Source organism: Petaurus breviceps, unplaced genomic scaffold, assembly GCF_028583685.1.
Source record: "Petaurus breviceps papuanus isolate PSGF00001 unplaced genomic scaffold, PetGlider_PUasm1.0 80, whole genome shotgun sequence".
NCBI classification, from domain to species: domain Eukaryota; kingdom Metazoa; phylum Chordata; class Mammalia; order Diprotodontia; family Petauridae; genus Petaurus; species Petaurus breviceps.
Window position 1 is genome coordinate 9542864 of NW_027186540.1, and position 20202 is coordinate 9563065.

The following is a 20202-nucleotide window of genomic DNA, read 5'->3' on the forward strand; positions in this document are numbered from 1 at the left end:
GTCTATGTATGTATGTTTATATGCATGTGTATACATGTAGATATATATGTGCACACATACATATATATGAATGTATGTGTGTGTATATGTGCATATGTGTCTTTGTACATTGTTGTTGCTATAGTAATAATTGCTTTCCTGCTTTCCTGTTCATCACCCTTCATCAGTTCATTTGTCTGCCCAGGTTGCCCAGTTTCTCTGAAACAATCCCCATCATCATTTCTTAAAATACTTTGTATTCATATGGCACAATTTATTTAGCCATTCACCACTTGATGGATATCTCCTAATTTTTCCATTCTTTCCCCCCTAATGGAGAGTTGCTATAAATATTTTTATACTTATATATCAAGTAAAAATATTTATTGAAGTCTATTGGGGGTGGGGGAACTAAAACATTTAATCAATTTAATACAAACAAGATATATACAGGATATATTGTAGGTAACCTAAGAGAAAAGACTCTCAGATTTAGGAGAACTAAGAAAGGCTTCTTTCAGATGGTAGGACTTGAGCTCAGGCTTGAACAAAAGCTAGAGAAGAAAAGAGACAGAGATGGTGTGGGAAAGAGTCCTAGAAAAGGAGGGACAGCCAGCCAAAATGCACTCATTTGGACAATGAAGTATCTTATGTGATGAACAGCAAGGAGGCCTGTGTCACTGGATCACAAAATAGAGGAATAAAGTAGAATAAAACTGGAAAGGTAGGAATGGGCCAGCTTATGAAGGGCTTTAAAAGCTAAACAGAAGATTTTAATTTGAACCTAGAGGTAATAAGGAGCCACAGAAACTTGTGAAAAATATGAGTGATACAGCTGAATCTGGACTTTAGAATAATCACTTTGAAAAATGAGTGGAGGGAGGTAGTATTTGAGACAAGACAGCCCACTGTAAGACTATTGTAATATTTCAGGCATGAGGTGATGAAGACCTGAACCAGAATGATAGTACTGTCAGAAGAGAGAAGGGGGCATATAGGACTAATGTTGGTAAAATAAAATTGACAGGATTGGGCCACAGATTTGATAAGGGGTGATGATAATGAAAAACTGAGGATGACACACAGATCTTTTCCTCCATCTTTGATCACTTTGAGGTCAATTTACTGCCTAGTGGCAGTAAATCTGGGGTGAAAGCTATGTAGAAGTGAGAAACATTTTGGACATGGTTCCAAAGTACTTTCTCCAGTGGCTAGATCATTTCATAGTTGCACCAACAGTGAATTACTATAACAATTTTTTCCCTTGACAGCCCTTCCAAAATTTGTCATTTTCCTTTTCTTTCAACTTTATTAATATTGATAATACAATTTGTCACCTCATTTGCCTTAATTTGCATTCCTTTAATTGTTACTGATTTGGAGCTTCTTTTCATATGGCTTTCAGTAACTTGCCTTTCCTTTAAGAAGGACCACTTATTCATATCCTTTCATCATATGCCAATTGGGGAATGCCTCTTCTTATAAGCTGAATCATTTCATTTTATTTCTTGGAAATAAAAAGTTAGAGAACTTTCCTATGAATCTTTCCCCCAGTCGACTATTTATCTTATAACCTTAACTGCGTTGGAGATAGACACACAGACACACACATACATATATACACACATATACATGCATACATATGCATATATACATACATCTATATATACACATATATCATATCTTCATATTTGCTTTGTATTATGCTTATTTTGTACATATCTTTCTTCCTACTAGAAAGAAAACATTTCAAGTGAAGGTATATTTTATGAATATTTGAATATCTTCATTATGCCTTAGAAACAGTTTATGCTTAACATATGTCAAATTCATAAACAGCATTGAGACATTTATTTTTATACCTGCCAGGAAATGAACTAATCAAGGAAGACATCTGAGATGCTTCCTAGCTCCATAGAATTTTAATCTGAGATAGAAAAATATTAATTTTCAGTTATTGATTGTATTTCCATCACTCAATAAATGTTTATTACACTGGAAAGTCATACATTCATTATCATTATTGTATAGGTGAGAGGATCAAATAATCATCTGGGGAGAATTTGCTTACAACATGATGATGAAACTTGAAACTGACATTTTGATATATTAATGAAAATAAAAATGTGGTGCAATGGAATGAATACTAGACATAAAGATGAAAAGCTGGATTCAAGCCTTGGTTCTTCCCTCTACTGGTTATATGACCTTTGGCAAGTGAAAAACTTTCTGAACCTCAACTTTTTATAAAATTATACATTTATATATATTTATAAATTTATAAAGTTAGAATGATACTTATTCTCTTCAAAGTGTGTTTTAAGTATCAAAGGAATTGATTGGTATCCAGACCCAAAGAAATGAGTTTTATACTTATGATTTTTGAAGTTCATATCTTTAACCAACTTAGAACACTCAACCAGAAGTTATCCCCCTATTACAATAAATCTCTCAAACATGGTGGGAAGAAGCGCACCTATAATTTTTAATTGTTCAGAACAGGCGGCTGATCTGGATAGATGGCTACAATGAGTCAATAAGTTTTAACAAAAGGTTACAACTGTATCCCATTCTCTTATGTAAGTTTAGAGACAGCTAAAGTTACCAACTGGAACAAAACTCCATTGAAGCACCAAAGTTCAATGTTAGGGAGTCTTTTTCCATAAGGTCTTTTGTTGTTGTTGTTGTTTTATTTTTCATTGTGAGTAATTTGTTATTTTATTAACTACACATACACATATATGCATACACAGGAACATAGACATGTGTATGTGTATACGTGTATGTGTGTTCTCTCAGATCTGTCTTTATCTATGATCCAGTGGTGGCAGTAATAATGTGAAGAAGTCTGTTAAAAATGTATATCCCTGGAGGTGGAGCCAAGATGGCAGAGTAAAAGCAGGGATTCATTTGAGCTTTCCCTCAAACTACTCCAAATACCTGTAAAAAATGACTCTAAACAAATTCTAGAGCAGAAAAACCCACAAAAAGAGAAAATGAAACAAATTTCCAGCCCAAGACAAACTGGATGTTCAATGTGAAAGGTCTGTGGCATGGGGCTTGGAGAGGAATTCAGTCATATGTGGGCTGTGCCAGTATAGACTGGGCCTCAACAAACCCAGAGCAGGTCTCAGGGGACTGAATCAGTGGGAGCTGGGGTAGTTTCCAGATTTATCTACCCACAAATGCCAAAGAAAATTTATAATGTCAGGGGGAAAGATCAGTCAGACCTGGGTGAGAGCTGGGCACAAACCAACCCCAGCCTCAGAGCAGCATTAGGGCAGTGGTGGTGTCAGCAGAGGTGGCTGTTTCCAGAGGTCTCAGCCTACAGACAGTGAGGGGACCAACCAACTGATCAGAAAGAGATTACAGGAATCTCTTTGCTGGCATTGGTGCAGGATTCTGTTGCAATGCCCACACAGGAATTTGGGTTGCAGTCCTGGGGTGAGGAGGGCAACTGGCATATCGGAGCTTGTGGCAGCAGTGGAAACGGAACCCTCCTCATAGGTCCAGGGAAGAAAAGAGTTCTTGTGGCCACTCACTGACCAGAACACATTCCAGGAGAGAGTAAACACCTCTCCTTAGATCATGCCAACTTGGAAGAACTGAGAACTTATATGTTCCTAGAAATATCTCAGAAAACAGCTGCACAAAACTTCTGAATCTTGGGATAGTATGCCCTCCACCCTAGAAGCATTACCCTATCTTAATAAAGAGTTAAAAAGTCAGGTAACTGACTGGGAAAATAAGCAAACAGCAGAGAAAAAAAATCAGACTATAGAAGCTTTGATTACAAGGAAGATAAAAACATACAATCAGAAGAAGACAACAAAGTCAAGCTCCTATATACAAAGCCTCCAAGAAAATTATAAATTGTTCACAGACCATGGAAGAGATTAAAAAGGATTTTGAAAATCAAGTAAGAGAAGTGGAGGAAAAATTCAGAAGAGAAACGAGAGTGATGCAAGAAAATCATGAAAAACTAGTCAATAGTTTGCAGGAGAACCCACCCCCCAATACTAAAGAAATACTCTAAAAATAGACTAGATCAGATGGCAAAAAGGACAAAAAACCCAATGAGTAAAAGAATGGTTTGAAAAGCAAATTGGCCAAAAGGAAAAGGAGGCCCAAAAGCTAGTGATGAAAATAATCCCTTAAAAATTAGAAAGGAGCAAATGGAAGCTAATGACACTATGAGAAATCAAGAAATTATAAAACAAAACAAAAAGGATGAAAAAATAGAAGACAATGGGAAATATGTCATTAGAAAAACCACTGATCTGGAACACAGATGTAGGAGAGATAATTTAAAATTTATTGAAGTATATGAAAGCCATGATCAAAAAAAGAGTCTAGACATAATCTTTCAAGAAATTATCAAGGAAAACTGTCCCAATGTCCTAGAACCACAGGGTAAAATAGAAAATGAAAGAATCTACTGATCACCTCCTGAAAGAGATCCCAAAAGGAAAATTATCAAGTATATGATAGTCAAATTCAATGTTTATGCTGGTATGATATTAAAAAAATAAAATAAGAGATTTAAACATAAATGATGACACTGTGAGCAATTTAGAGCAGTGTGGAAACATTTTCTGGTCAGACTTAAGGATAAGGGGAAAATTTTGACCAAACAAGTGATCAAGAATATTACAGGATGTAAGGGGATATTTTGGTTACAATTCATTAAAAAGTTTTTGCACAAACCAAACCAATGTAACTAAGAGTAGAAGGGAAGCAAGAAAATGTGTGTGTATGTGTGTGGGGGGGGTGGAGTTAAAGCAAATTTCTTCAATAAAGTTCTCACTTCTCAGGTATATAAAGAAACTACTCAAGTTTATAAGAATATGAGTCTCTCCCAAATTGATACATGGTCAAAGATTATGAGTAGTCAGTTTTCAGAAGAAATAAAAGCTATTTGTAGTGATGTGAAAAAAAATGCTCTAAAATGCTATGAGTAGAGAAATGCAAATTAAAACAACTCTATGGTACCACCTCATACCTATTAGATTGGCTAATATGCTAGAAAAGAAAAAAAATATATGGGAAGGGATGTTGAAAATAATGAGACATTAATACACTGTTGGTGGAGTTATGAACAAGTTCAGCTGTTCTGGAAAGCAATTCAGAACTATGCCTGATGGTCTACAAAATAATACATACCTTTTTATCCAGAAGTACCACTACTAGGTGTGTATCCCAAAGAGATCAAAGACCAAGGAAAGGACCTGTATGTACAAAAATATTTATAGCAAATTGTTTGTGTATGTTTGTGTGAGTGTGTGTGTGTGTGTGTGTGTGTGTGTTGGCAATGAATTGGAAATTGAGGGATGCCTACTGACATTTTGATTGAAAAATGACTGAACAAGTTGTGGTATATGACTAATGGCATACTATTGTGCTATTAAAAAAATAAATGAAGGATGCTTTCAGGAAAAAAAAATACAGAAAAATTTATTTGACCAGAAGGAAAATGAAGTGGGCAGAACAGGAGAACACTGTATAAAGTAACAGAAATATTATATGATGGTCAACTGTGGTCTTAGTAATTGTCAGTAATGCAATGATCCAAGACAATTCCAAAGGACTTACAATGAAAAATGCTATTTACCTCCACAGAAAGAACTAATAGAGTACAGATCAAAGCATGCCTTTTGTAAGCTTTCATTTTCTTTCTTTCTATCATGTCACTTTTCAAAAGTGTGTGCTTCTAATTTCCTTCCCCCCAAACATGCCCTCCCCTCCATCATACTGCCCTCTCATACCCTTCTCCTCTACTCTCTTGTAGGGTGAGATACCCTATTTAGTGGGTATGTAATTGCCACCTTAAGCCAAATTCAATGAGAGTAAAGTTGACCCATTCCCTTTTGCCTTCCTGTTCTTCCCCTCCATTATAAGTTTTCCCTTACCTCTTCCATATGAGATAATTTACCCTCATTCTGTCTCTCCCATCTCCTCTCATTATATTACTCGGTCACCTCTCAAATTCACCTTTTAAGTATCATCCCTTCCTATTCAAATGGTCCTGTGCCCACTGTCTATGTATACCTGTACACATATATTCATACTCACATATATATTCATAAACCCATATACCCACCTATGTAGACACATGTATGTTTGTATGCATATATATAAATACATACATACATATATACATATATAAACACACATTTATATTCCCTTCAACTATTATCATACTGAGAAAAGTTTCATAAACTACAATTCTCCTTTTTCCATGTAGGAATGTGAATAGTTAAATTTGATAAGTTTCTTATGATTTCTTTCCCTGTTTACCTTCTCATGCTTCTCTTGCTTTTTGTATCTGAATGTCAAATTTTCTATTCAATTCAGGTTTTTTCATCAAGAATGCTGGGAAGACCTCTATTTCATAGATTTACCATATTTTCTCCTGAAACATTATACTCAGTTTTGCTGGGTAGGTGACTATTGGTTTTAATCCTAGCTCCTTCGGCCTCTGGAATACCAAATTCCAAGCCCTTTGATCCCTTAATGTAGAAGCTGATAGATGTTGTGCTATCCCGATTGTGGTTCCACAATATTAAAATTGTTTCATCTTGGCTACTTGTAATATTTTCTCCTTGATCTGGGAACTCTGAAACCTGGCTGTAATATTCCTAGGAGTTTTCTTTGGGGGATCTTTTTCAAGAGGTGATCAGTGAATTCTTTCAATTTCTATTTTGTTGGCAGCCACCATGAGGATGGTGGGGTACTTGCTGCTACATCTTGGAACTCTGGAACTTGGTTATAATACTCCTAGGAGTTTTCTTTTTGGGATAATTTTTAAGAGGTGAGTGGTGGATTCTTTCAACCTCTATTTTGCCCTCTGGTTCTAAAACATCAGGTTAATTTTCCTTGAGAATTTCTTGAAGGATTTTTTCTATATTCTTTTTTGATCATTGCTTTCAGGTAGTCCAATAATTTTTAAATGATCTCTCCTGCATCTATTTTCCAGATCAATGTTTTTTCCAATGAGATATTTCACATTGCCTTCTATTATTTCATTTGTTTGGATATGTTCAATAGTATCTTGATTTCTCATAAGTCACTAGCTTCCATTTGCTCCAATCTAATTCTGAAGGAATGATTCTCTTCAATGAGCTTTTGAGATTCTTTTTCCATCTGGCAAATTAAGCTTTTTAAGGCATTCTTCTTCTTATTGGCTTTTTGAGCTTTTCTTGCCATTTGAGTTAGTCTATATTTTAGGTGTTATTGTCTTCAGTCAGGTTGTTGACTCTCTTTTCATGATTTTCTTGCATCATTCTCATTTCTCTTCCCAATTTTTCCTTCACTTCTTTTATTTGGTTTTCCAAATCCTTCTTAAGCTGCTCTATGGCCTGTAACCAGTTTATATTTTTCTTGGAAACTTTTGGTGCAGAAGCTCTGAATTTATTGTCTTCCTCAAGTTCCATTTTGATCCTTTTTGTCCCCCCCCAAAGGTATCTAGAGTCCAGTTGCTGTGCTTCCTTTGCTTGCTCATGTTGCCACTCAATTAATTGACTTTTGAGCTTTTTGCCACAATAGAACTCTACTTCCAGAGAGGAGAGCTTAATCTCAAATTGCTGGGGTTTTGCAGCTGCCAGAGCTATTAGTTGGCTTCCCTCTCTGAAGCCTCCACATACTCTGGCATTGGGTCATGCACCCCAGGACTTCCACCCCTGACAGTGATCCAGATCCTAGCAAGTTAAAGCAAGAGCAATTACCCCTCAGGATGGTTGCTCAGTTACCCTACAGTCTGTAGGCCAGGAGCTCTGAAGCAGCCATGTGGCTGCCTTAGCCTCTTCTCCCTCCATGGGCAGAGGACAGACCACACTTCTAGACTCCCTGTTCACATAAAGTCCACACTGAACTTTCACTTTGTTTTTAACATTTATGGGTTGAAAATTCTGGAAAACACCACAGCTGCTGGTGATCCACTCTCCCAAGTCCCTCCAGGCTGGCTGGGGCTAAAACCAAGGTCTCACATAGGGCTGGGTGCTGGTGCCAGAATACTGTGATGAACCCTTCCTGCCAGGCTGCCTTCAGAGGGAGACATGATTTTCTCTATCACTTTGTGGGTTCTGTAGCGCTAAAGTTTGTTGAGAGTCATATTTTATAGGTAATTGAGGTGGTTATGGTGGGAAGCACAGGGAGTTTTCCTGCTTCTAAGCCACCATCTTGGCTCCACCCCTATTTCAAGCTTTCATTTTCTTTTTTTTTCTAATTAAAAATTATTTATTTATACAGATGGACAATTAAATGGTGAGTTGTGGCCTCACCTCTCCTGGCTTGTGTCCACTCTCTTACCTCAGATCCACCCCCATCCTGACTAGTAGGAATGACTGGGTTTTGTGGGGAGGGGGAAGAGCCTTCTGCTTCAGAGAAGCCAGACCAGCAGAGCAGCTGAACAGAGAGGTGGGTTTGGGAAATGGCAGGCCGGGGTAGCAGGAGGCCCGGGGCCTGGGCATGTGGCTTCCCACCCGGGGAGGTGAAGGTGGATCAGGAAAGGTTGGGCTAGGCAGCCAGAACTGGGGCGAGGAGCCGAGGGGATGAAAAGGGAGGGTGTAGGCCTCTGGCCTCCCAGTTCTCCCAGAGTTTCAAAGTGGATGCCTGGCCATTGGCCCTTCCAGCAGGTACTGGGGATGAATGGGGCTGAGAGCGTCAGTTCAGTCCTCAGTCCTCAGTCCTGGCAGGTCTCATCTTGTTTTGCTCTTCACTCTCCTCAAATAAGAATTCTTGGATCTCCTGCTTTTCCCAGGCCCTCTGGCTCTGGCACCGGGACTCCATCAGGATATAGGAAGGAAGGGGATCCAAGGAGGAGCACATATTTCATGTTCACACGACAGCTGTAGCAAAGCTGCTCAATGAAGCTGGCTCTGGGCTCCTCCCTCTCGGATGGCCTTGTGTCTTGGAAACAGCCTGACTGCCGTTTGGTCCCTCTGGTGCAGCAGGGCCTCCCAGGAGCCCCCGTGGGCAGTGCAGGGGCAGGTGAAGGTCTCTGGGACAGATGCTCTGACGTCTGGGCTCCAAATGCAGTGGCATTGTCTGTGCTGTCAATGTTCAGAGCACACGTGCAGAGCAGGCAGAGGGCAGTCCCGGGGTCGGCTGCATCCCCATCTCCCGGAGCGTTCACTAGCTTCTCACTTGTCTTGTACACAGTGCTGATGGTAGAAGGGAACTGGGCCTGTAATTTGAGGATGAAGTTCTCCATCAGCCGGTGGATACTTGCCTTGTCTTGGGCCTTGGTGTCAATGGCTGGGGTGAAGACAGAGGGGACTCCAAACATCCTGTTGTAAAAAGCTATCTGCTTCAAGGTGTAGTGTCGCATGGGACGAAGCATGACCACATCCCCATACCGGTCATCTGAGAAGCCTGTGTCCCAGGCAAGGAAAGACCCTCTCCCCAGGGCCAAATTGGTCATGAGCTTGAGGGCCAGGCGCCTACAGCTGTCACCCAGCATCACTTTGGAATAGCCTGGCAGCCAGCTACGTGCAGGATCAGGTGGGCCCAAAGGGTCTGCAGAAGCTCCTCTCTGGCAGTCAGGGTCTTCACCGAGCTGAAGAGAGTCATTAAAGCCAAGGTTTGAGCTGGTCTGGGGAGGCTGGCACCAGTAACTTCCCCTTGACCCCCTGGGTCCTGGGTGCTGAGCTCCTTTCCCCCTGTCTTCTGGAGGATAAAGCCGTCCACGGCCTCCTTGTAGGTATTTCAGACCCTCTGGGGCCCTGGGAAATAGGCTGTAAGACTGACGTGGGTAAGTTAAAAACCTCTTCTAAGAAGACTGTGATATGGGAAGCCAACCGGGATCAGCTTCATTTCCGCCACTGTCTTTGCTCTCCCCTCTGGACTCTGCCCACAAACCGCTCCCTCATCGACGTGGACGACGCCCGGCACAAAGCAGAGCCTCCTGGCAGATTCTCGACTCAAACCCTCTTGGACTTGCCAGATCATTGAGCTGGATGAGGGACCACCAGACCATGCAAGAACCTTCTCTCCTGGAAAGATGAGTCGCTTCTTTCCTAGCATTACTCGGAACTTGTGAATATAATATGGCTTGAAACAGTCTTTGCAGAAAGCTACTCCAGCGTGGATGATTAAGACAGGCAAACCCTCCTTGCACTTCATGCATTTCTGTTCACAGCCGCGCCAGGGCTCTGCCAGCCCGGTCCGATGTAGTTCCTCACCCACCTGACACCCAAGCTTTCATTTTCTAATCTTTATCAATTTACTTGCTTTCTCAAGGCTATGGAACTGAGAGGTGGAAGGAAAAATATTTGGAACTCAAAATATTGCAAAATGAATGTTAAATAATTACATGTGTTTTTCATTATTCACTCCATTGGTTATAACTTCTTTACAACTTGACTATTGTTTAACGTGAAGGTATTTGTAGAACTTATATAAGATTGCATGCTGCCATGGGGGGAGAGAGCAGAAGAGAGGGAGAGGAAGAAAATTTGGAGCTCAAGGGATGGTGGAACTGAATGTTGTGAACTAAAAGTAAATAAATAAATTTTAAAAAATATTGATAGCCCCCTCAAAAATTACATGTAACTGATTAAAAATAAAGTAAAATAAGAAAGACATAAAAATAAACAATTAGAACTTTTCAAGGTTTCTGATTTCTATGCTGCACTCCCCTCACATGATCAACTCTACATATTATTTAATTTCCACATATTTTTCATTGTTTTTTGTCCAGTTGCCTGTTCCTCATCTATTCACTTAAAATTATTTTTAAAAATTATTTGTTCTTTGAATCATTCATTTTAAGGATTAGACTATTGCATTTCCAATTAGCTATTATTTCATTTCTAAATAACTTTTAATCTCTGCTTTCATAACATTTTATTTAATGTAATCTTATAGCATTATTGTCTGAAAAGGGTGTATTTAATATTTCTGCTTTTCTTATTTGTTATGAGGTATTTATGCCTTAAAACATGGTCAGTTTTTGTGATGGTGCTATAAACTGCTGAGGAAAGGTATATTCCTTTATATTTCCATTTAATTTTCTCCAGAGGTCTATAATATCTAAATTTTCTAAGATTCTATTCATCTCCTTGAATTCTTTCTTATTTATTTCATGGTTAGATTTAACTAGCTCCGAGAGGCAAATTTGAGGTTCCCAAACAGAAGAGTTTTATGCCACCTGAAATGTATTAAAATTGTTCCTTAACAATTTGAGATGCTATGCCATTTGTTGAATATATGTTTATTATTGATATTACTTCATTTTCTGTGGTATCTTTTGTCAAGATGTAATTTTCTTGCATATCCCTTTAATTAGGTCTCTTTTTTTTCCTTTTGCTTAGTCTGGGATCATGATTGCTACCTCTACCATTTTTACTTCATCTGTAACAATAGATTCTGCTTCAGCTCCTTATTTTAACTCTGTGTGCTTCTCTCTTTTTCAAATGCAATTTTTGTAAACAATATATATTTGAATATTTGTTTCTAATCCTTTCTGCTATTTAATTCCATTATATGGGTGAGTTCATCACATTCCCATTCACAGTTATTATTTCTACTTGTGCATCTTGCTTTTTTGTTTTCTTTTTAACCTTCTGTCTCCTCTACAATTTGTTTTGCTTCTAACTACTGCCTTCTTTTATGTGAAGAAGAACAAAATATATTTTGGGGTAAAGTATTATTTGAGGGAAAATAGACTGATCATATGATGAGGGTGAGGAATTGAGTCAGAGGGATGCACCATTGTCTTGACAATGGCAGGAGATAACAATGAGGGCTTCTAGCACCTTGTATGAATTTTCTGTAATAAATTTATGGAAGAAGATAAGACAAAAGTCACATCCTGCCAATTTGAACAGAAGTTGGAGTATGCTGCTGTTACTTATTGTTCTTCCTCTTGTTCTTATTTTTTTCATAATTTTTTGTTGTTGTCCTTGTCATTTTGCTTGTTATTCTTTTTTCTATTTCTTTTTTTTTCTTCTCCTTTCCTCCTCTTCCTATTCCTCCTTCTCTTCCTTCTCTCACCATATTTTGTCTCTTTCTTTACTTGTGGCACTGTGTCCTTAGATGTGGGTGATCTGTAAATAGAATATTAATTTGGATCACTTATACTTTCTGAGATATTTGAGGTTTGGGGGTTATAATTTTTTATTGTTTTAATTTTAATTTTTCAAAAAGTGGGATAATCCATTTTTTGTCCTGTGCAGTTTTCATTTATGATTTCTTGTAATATAGGTCAGGGGAGGGGCAGAGCCAAGATGGCGGAGTAGAAGCACGACCCTCCCACTGCTCCAGCTTCCACCCTCCCCAATCCATGTAAAAAGGGGACTCTAAACAAACTTTGGAGCTGCAGAACCCACAAAATGACACAGAGAAGCTAACCTCCCACTGAGAACAGCCTGGCAGGCCAGCAGGAATCGGCCAGCACAATGCTCTGGGAGCCTAGCCCAGCACCACTCCGAGGCTTTAGCCCCAGGGCGGGCCTGACCAGCCACCAGCCAGAGGGACTCCAGATCAGGAGCAGCTGTGGCCGTTTCCAGATTTATCAATACATAGATGCGAAGGACAAGGTGAGAGGCCAGTGCAGTCTGGACTTTGGGACCCAGTAAGTGGGAGTGAGTGGCTTTTACCCCCTGGGTGAGAAACCGTTGAGACACCAGCACAGCCTGCCAGTGCCACGTGGCAGCTTCAGCTCCTGGCCTGCAGAGTGTAGGGGGACCAAGCACCAGTCTGAGGGGTAATCGCTCTTGCTTTAACCTGCTTGGATCTGGATTGCAGTCTAGGGTGGAGGTCCTGGGGTGTGTGTCCAGCTTGCCAGAGCATGTGGAGACCTCAGAGAGGGCACCCATCTAATACCTCTGGCAGCTGAGAAAACCCCAGCTTTTGGGACGAAAACTCCCCTGTCTGGTGGCAGAGTCCTACTGTGGCAAAAAGCCCAAAAGTCAAATCATTGAGCGGCAAAATGAGCAGGAAAAGGAAACAAAGCAGACAGAAGATTCCAACATTACACTCCTATTTTGGGGATAAGAAGGAGCAAGGCATGGAACAGGAGGAAATCAGTGAAGTCAGAACTCCTGCACCAAAAGCTTCAAAGGAAAATACAAGCTGGTTACAGGCCATAGAAGACCTTAAGAAGCAGATAAGAGAAGTGGAGAAAAAATTGGGAAGAGAAATGAGAACAATGCAAGAAAATTATGAAATGAGAGTCAACAGCCTGACTGAAGAAAATAATACCTTAAAAAACAGACTGGCTCAAATGGCAAAGGAGGCTCAAAAAGGCAATGAGGAGAAGAATGCCTTAAAAAGTCGAATTTGCCAGATGGAAAAAGAATCTCAAAAGCTCACTGAGGAGAATCATTGCTTCAGAATTAGATTGGAGCAAATGGAAGCTAATGACTTTATGAGAAATCAAGATGCTGTTAAACAGATCCAAACAAATGAAAGAATAAAAGGCAATGTGAAATATCTCATGGGAAAAACCACTGACCTGGAAAATAGATCCAGGAGAGATAATTTAAAAATTATTGGACTGCCTGAGAGCCATGACCAAAGTAAGAGCCTGGAAAGCATCCTCCAGGAAGTTCTCAAAGAAAACTGCCCTGATGTTTTAGAACGAGAGGGCAAAATAGAGGTTGAAAGAATCCACCGATCACCTCCTGAAAAAGATCCCAAAAAGAAAACTCCTAGGAATATTATAGCCAGGGTCCAGATTTCCCAGATTAAGGAGAGATTATTACAAGCAGCCAGGAAGAAACAATTTGAATATTGTGGAAACACAATCAGGATAACCCAGGATCTGGCAGCTTCTACACTGAGAGATCGAAGGGCCTGGAATGTGATATTCCGGAGGTCAAGGGACCTGGGATTAAAACCAAGAGTCACCTACCCAGCAAAACTGAGTATCATGTTTCAGGGGAAAATATGGTCATTCAGTAGAATACAGGACTTTCAAGCATTCTTGTTGAAAAAACCAGAGTTGAATAGAAAATTTGACATTCAGATACAAGAAGCAAGAGAAGCATGAGAAGGTAAACAGGGAAAAGAAATCATAAGGAACTTATCAAAGTTGAACTATTTTTTTAAAGCAATTGGGGTTGGGTGGCTTGCTTGGGGTTGCACGGCCAGTTGTTGTTTCTGGGTGTGGTGCTGAGTGTCTTGGCCCAGATTTGATCCGGATCGTCCTGGCACTGGGGCCGGTGCTTTTGCCCGCTGAGCCACCTGGCCAAAGTTGAAGTATTAACATTCCTACATGGAAAAACAATCATTGTAACTTATGAAACTTTTCTCAGTAGTTGAAGGGATTAGAAATATATATATATATATATATATGCATATATATACATATATATATATGTCTTTATATGAGGGTATGCGGGCATATGAATACATATGTTAATGTGTGCATATACGTTTACAGGTATACATAGATAGAGGGCACGGGACCAATTTAACAGGAAGGGATGATACTTAAAAGGTGAAATTAAGAGGTGAGAGGAATATAATGAGGGGAGATGGGGAGAGACAGAGTGGGGCAAACTATCTCATACAGAAGAGGCAAGGGAAAATGGTTACAATGTAGGGGAAGAATAGGAAGGCAAAAGGGAATGGGTCAACCTTATTCCTATTGAATCTGGCTTGAGGAGGGAGGAAAATACACACTAAATAGGGGATCTCACCCTCCAGGAGAATGGGGGGGGGAAGGAGATGTGAGGGGGGATGATGGAAGGGAGGGCAGGCTGGGGGGGAGGGAAGTTGGAAGCACCCACTTTTGAAAAGAGACAGGATCAAAGTAGAGAAGAGAACAAGTGGGAGGTGGGATAGGAGGGAGGAAAATATATTCAGTCTTTTATAATACCTCTACTATGTTATTGTTTTGCGTTAGCCGCACATGTACAACCTATACTGAGCTGCTTGTCTCCCCAGTGGGGGTGGGTGGCAGGGGAGGAAGGGAATAAATCTGGAATTGAAAGTTTTAAAATCAAATATTCAAATATATATGTGTGTGTGTGTGTGTGTGTGCATGTGTATATATATATATATATATATACTATTATTAATACCATCTTACATGTTATTAAGGGAAAAAAAGATATACAGGCACTGAGGCATAGAGATCCACTGGAAAAGTTGAAACGGGTATGGGAGAAAATATGGGAGAGAGCAGATTGGAGGTGGGGATATCATGTGGGACTGCTGTTTTGGGGGAATGGGTGGGGGGAAAACGGGGAGAAAATTTATAACTCAAAATCTGGTGGAAACGAATGATGTAAATCAGAAGTTAATAAAGCATTAAAAAAATAAAAATAAAAAAAGATCTACTTGGAAAAAAATATATAGGTCAGGGAAAAAAATACTTTAAAAAAGTCCTTTGTGTTTCAAATTCAGTTACTTGATTATGCCAATAAACCCAAATCACTCTTTCATTGAAAAGTCAATAATAGCCACCAGCCCAAGCCTCTGTGCCTCATTATTTAGGTTTTGATGTCTCAGAATTAGTGTAAATAGGAATTGTTTTCTGATATGATCAGAAACTTTGAGGGCCTTCTCCCAGAATGATAGTTTTGTGATGGAAAATCAGGCCATCTTTTGTCATAACTCTTAGCTTAAATGAGTATTGCCTCAGACAAACTGAGACCTAGGAATGGTTTCAATTTAGAAAGACCAAATTCACCCACTGCATCACAGGCTAATTCCTGGTCTTCTGGACCTTGTCTTGCCACTGGATTTTGATGACCCTGGAGGACAGAGTGAGGCTGATGACTTTTCACAACTCTGCCTCATTTAAATCCAATTCACTAGCAAGGCAAGATTTCATCCTGGTGGCATCATTGGCCCTCTTTGGGAGAACAAAGGACAAATAACAGTGATCATTCCTTCCTTCCAAGCTGTATCTTATCTCAGATCCATTTAAACGTTGAATATTTGACCTTTTTCGATTAATTTAAATAGAAAACACATTTTTATAATTCAAAATATCTATCAAAATTTTCTTACACCCAAATGCAGATTGCAACTACTCTGAAACTAAGAAGAAAATTTTATGAATTGTTGTATTTCAGCATCATAGCTGACTCTGAATTTAGCTAGACTCGTTCTTGAGTAATGATAAGAAGCACTTATTATAACTCTTTAGTATTTGGAAAGGACTTTACATGTGTTATCTCATAGATTTTTACTCATTTCATACATGAGAAAACAAGTTAAAGTGAAATGGTTTCTTACTAGTAAGTATCTGGGGTAGGATTTGAGCTCAGCTCTTTTTTTTGTTGTTATTTTTAAGTTTAATTCATTCATTTCCACAAGATATTGAGTTACAAATTTTCTCCCCATTTTTCCCCTACCCATAACCCCAAAACAGCAATCCCACTGAATATCTCCTCCCCCAATCTGCTCTCACCCATATATTTCCCTGTCTCTCCTCCAACTTTCCAGTAGGGCACAGTGGATCTCTATGCCCCAGGGCCTGTATATCTTATTTCCCAGTTACATTAATAATTAATAATAATAGCCATGTACTTTAGACATTTGATTTTAAACTTTTGAATTCAAGATTCTTTCCCTACCTCCCTTGTCACTCACCCATACTGGGAAGATAAGTAATTCAATACAAGTTATATATGTGTAGCTATGCAAAACATTTCCAGAGTGGATATATATTAAATACTGACTATATTTCTGTCCATTCTATCCCATCCCCCACTAGTTCTATTCTCTACTTTGATCCTGTCCCTTTGCAAAGGTGGGTGCTTCCAACTTCCTTCCCCACCAGCCTGCCTTGCCTTCCATCATCCCCCCTCTCATTCCCTTACCCCCTACTCTCCTGTAGGGTGAGATAACCTATTTAGTGTGTATGTAATTCCCTCCCTAAGCCTAATTCAATGAGAATAAGTTTGACTCATTCCCTTTTACATTCCTGATCTTTCCCTCCATTGTAACAAATTTCCCTTGCCTCTTCTATGTGAAATAATCTACCCCATTCTATCTTTCCCAATCTCTTCTCATTATATGTCTCTCTCATCTCTTAATTTCACATTTTGAGTAACATCCTTTCCTATTCAATTGGTTCTGTGCCCTCTGTCTATGTATACCTGCACACACACACACATATAAATATATATATATATACATACATACACTCACATATGTATTCATATGCCCATATACCCTCCTATATAGACATATATATACACACATATACATATATATATATACATTTCTATTCTCTTCAACTATTCTCATACTGAGAAAAATTTCATAAGTGAAAATTATTATTTTTCCATGTAGGAATATAAATAGTTCAACTTTGATAAGTTCCTTATGATTTCTTTACCCTGTTTACCTTCTCATGCTTCTCTTGCTTCTTGTATCTGAATGTCAAATTTTCTATTCAACTCTGTTTTTTTCATCAAGAAAGCTTGGAAGCCCTCTATTCCATTGAATGACCATATTTTCCCCTGAAACACGATATTCAGTTTTGCTTGGTAGGTGATTCTTGGTTCTAATCCCAACTCTTTCAACCTCCAGAATATCATATTCCAAGCCCTTCGATCCCTCAGTATAAAAGCTCCCCAATCCTGTGTTATCCTGATTGTGTTTCCAGAGTATTCAAACTCTTTTTTCCTGGTTGCTTGTAATACTTTATCTTTGATCTGGGAACTTTGGAACCTGGCTATAATATTCTTAGGAGTTTTCTTTTTGGCATCTTTTACAGGAGGTGGTCTGTGGATTCTTTCAACCTCTATTTTGCTCTCTGCTTCTAAAACATCAGGGCAATTTTCCTTGAGAATTTCTTGAAGGATGATTTCTAGGTTCTTTTTTTGATCATGGCTTTCAGGTAGTCCAATAATTTTTAAATTATCTCTCCTGAATCTATTTTCCAGGTCAGTGGTTTTTCCAATGAGGTATTTCCCATTGCCTTCTATTTTTTCATTTGTTTGGATCTGTTTAATATTATCTTGATTTCTCATAAAGTCACTAGCTTCCATTTGCTGCAATCTTATTCTGAACAAATGATTCTTTTCAGTGAGCTTTTGAGATTCTTTTTCCATCTGGAAAATTTGGTTTTTTAGGGCTTTCTTATCCTCATTGGATTTTTGAGGCTCTTTTGCCATTCAAGTTAGTCTATTTTTTAAGTTGTTATTTTCTTCAGTCATGTTGTTGACTCTCATTTCATAATTTTCTTGCATTATTCTTATTTCTCTTTCCAATTTTTTCTCTAGTACTCTTTTTTAGTTTTCAAAATCCTTCTTAAGCCCCTACATGGCCTGTAAGAAGCTTATTCTTTTGATGGAAGCTTTTGGTGCTGGAGTTCTGACTTCACTGTCTTCCTCCTGTTCCATGCTTTGATACTTTTTGTCCCCAAAAAAAGAAATCTAAAGTCATACCTCTGTACTTGCCTTGCTTCCCTTGTTTGCTCATGTTTCTACTCAATTACTTGACTTTTGAGCTTTTTGCCCAAGTAGAACTCTACTACGAGAGGTGGGAGCTTTGTCCCATTCACTGGGGTTTTCTCTGCTACTGAAGCTATTAGGTAACTGCCCTCTTTGAAGCCTCCATACACTTTGGCACTTTGGTCACACAACCCAGGACCTCCACCCCAGACAGTGATCCAGATACAAGCAGGTTAAAACAAGAGTGACTACCCCCTCAGACTGGAAGCTTAGTCCCCCTATACTCTGCAGTCCTGGAGTTCTGAAGCAGCCACATGACATTGGCTGGACAGCTGCCATTTCTTAGCAACTTCTTACCACAAGGGCAAAGGTCGGACCATACTCCCGAACTCCCAGGTCCCAATGTCCACACTGCACTGACCTCTCACTTTGTTCTTAGCATCTATCGGTTAATAATTCTGGAAATCTCCACAGCTGCTGGTGATCTGAAGTCCCTCCAGCAGTTGGCGGGCTGTGGCCACCCTGAGGCTAAAACCTAGGGCTCTTGTGGGGCTTAGCTAGGCTCCCAGATTGCTGAGCTGTCCCCTTCCTGCTCATCTGCTGAACTGTCTTTAGTGGGAGGTTAGTTTCTCTGTGTTTGGAGTAATTTTTTACATGAATTGAAGAAGTGGGAGCAGGAACACCACTGAAGTCCTATTTCTACTCTGCCATCTTGACTCTGCCCCCTAGTTCAGTTCTTCTTAACTCATGTTCAAAACACTAAGCTATTTGCCTACCTATGCTGGTAATATTTCTAACTTCCACATAAGTTCCAAAGCTTGTAAACTAGTGGTAATGCCTCTAAGAACCCAGGGTCATTTCCCAAGCTGGCATCAAACCATGAAAGTAAGACATTAGTGGAAAATTAGTACATATTACCACATTTAAAATTTAGAAGATAATTTGCTTTTAAATATTTCAAAAGTTAAATGTACAGAATGGTTTCAAATGAAAACCCTAACAGAGAAGGTGCAAATTCATGTACTAATAAAACATAATCAAATATCCTTCAGTATAGTTATACAGAAATAACAAAACAACATGAAGAGCTAACATACTTTAGGAATGAAGATATTTTCTATTCCACACTGAGAACATCCCTATAGTTTTGTAGTACGACCGCAGAATTTTGCCTTGTGGTTGTCCACTATGTGTACTGCTGAGTAAATTTTCTAAATGTACTTTTATGTATCAGAAGCTCTTAATTGGATGATATTTTATTTTTCCATGGCTCTTTTTATAATTCTCAGATGGTTGTGATAGTAATGGCAATTAAAGATTCCCCTGTATTGGCTTGGTTTTCAAACTGATTGTGTTAAAACCCAGAGTTTGTTAATCCCACCTGTGGGATGGGCTTGTTGATGTGAAAAGAAAGTCCTGAACTGGGAGGAGCTGGTGATGTAGATTTGGAGAGACACTAGAGAGAGGCGGAAGATCTTTTTGGAAGCAGCACCTCGTGGAGAGAGAGAGACTAAGAGAATTGCTGGTGGCCGCTTTGAATTGCCCTGGACTTTTGAGACCTGCCCCCTGAGCTGCCAAGGACTGAGGAGACATGGCTGTTTTGCTGGTACTTTGTCTGTCTGTTTTGATGTTATTTTGCCAGATTTGTCCACTGGTGAAAGACAGTCCTTTTGTTGAAGAAGTCCTGGAACCTGGCTGTTCGCTAAGAAGCCCTGAGACTGTCCTGCAGACAGAGAGTGAATACTGTCCACTGGTGAAGGACAGTGCTGTTGTTGCAGGGGTCTGGGAGCCTTTCTGTTGGTTCAGAAGCCCTGAAGAAGGATTTTCTTGTTGTATGTTTACAGAAATCCTGGGAGAGGGCTTT

The 20202-nt window shown here is 39.3% G+C and overlaps 1 pseudogene; it reads right to left on the minus strand.

Annotated features, from left to right (window-relative positions):
- Positions 1-8652: 8652 nt before the first annotated feature.
- On the minus strand, positions 8653-10107 carry LOC138175971 (cytoplasmic tRNA 2-thiolation protein 2-like; annotated as a pseudogene).
- Between the last annotated feature and the right edge of the window lie 10095 nt (positions 10108-20202).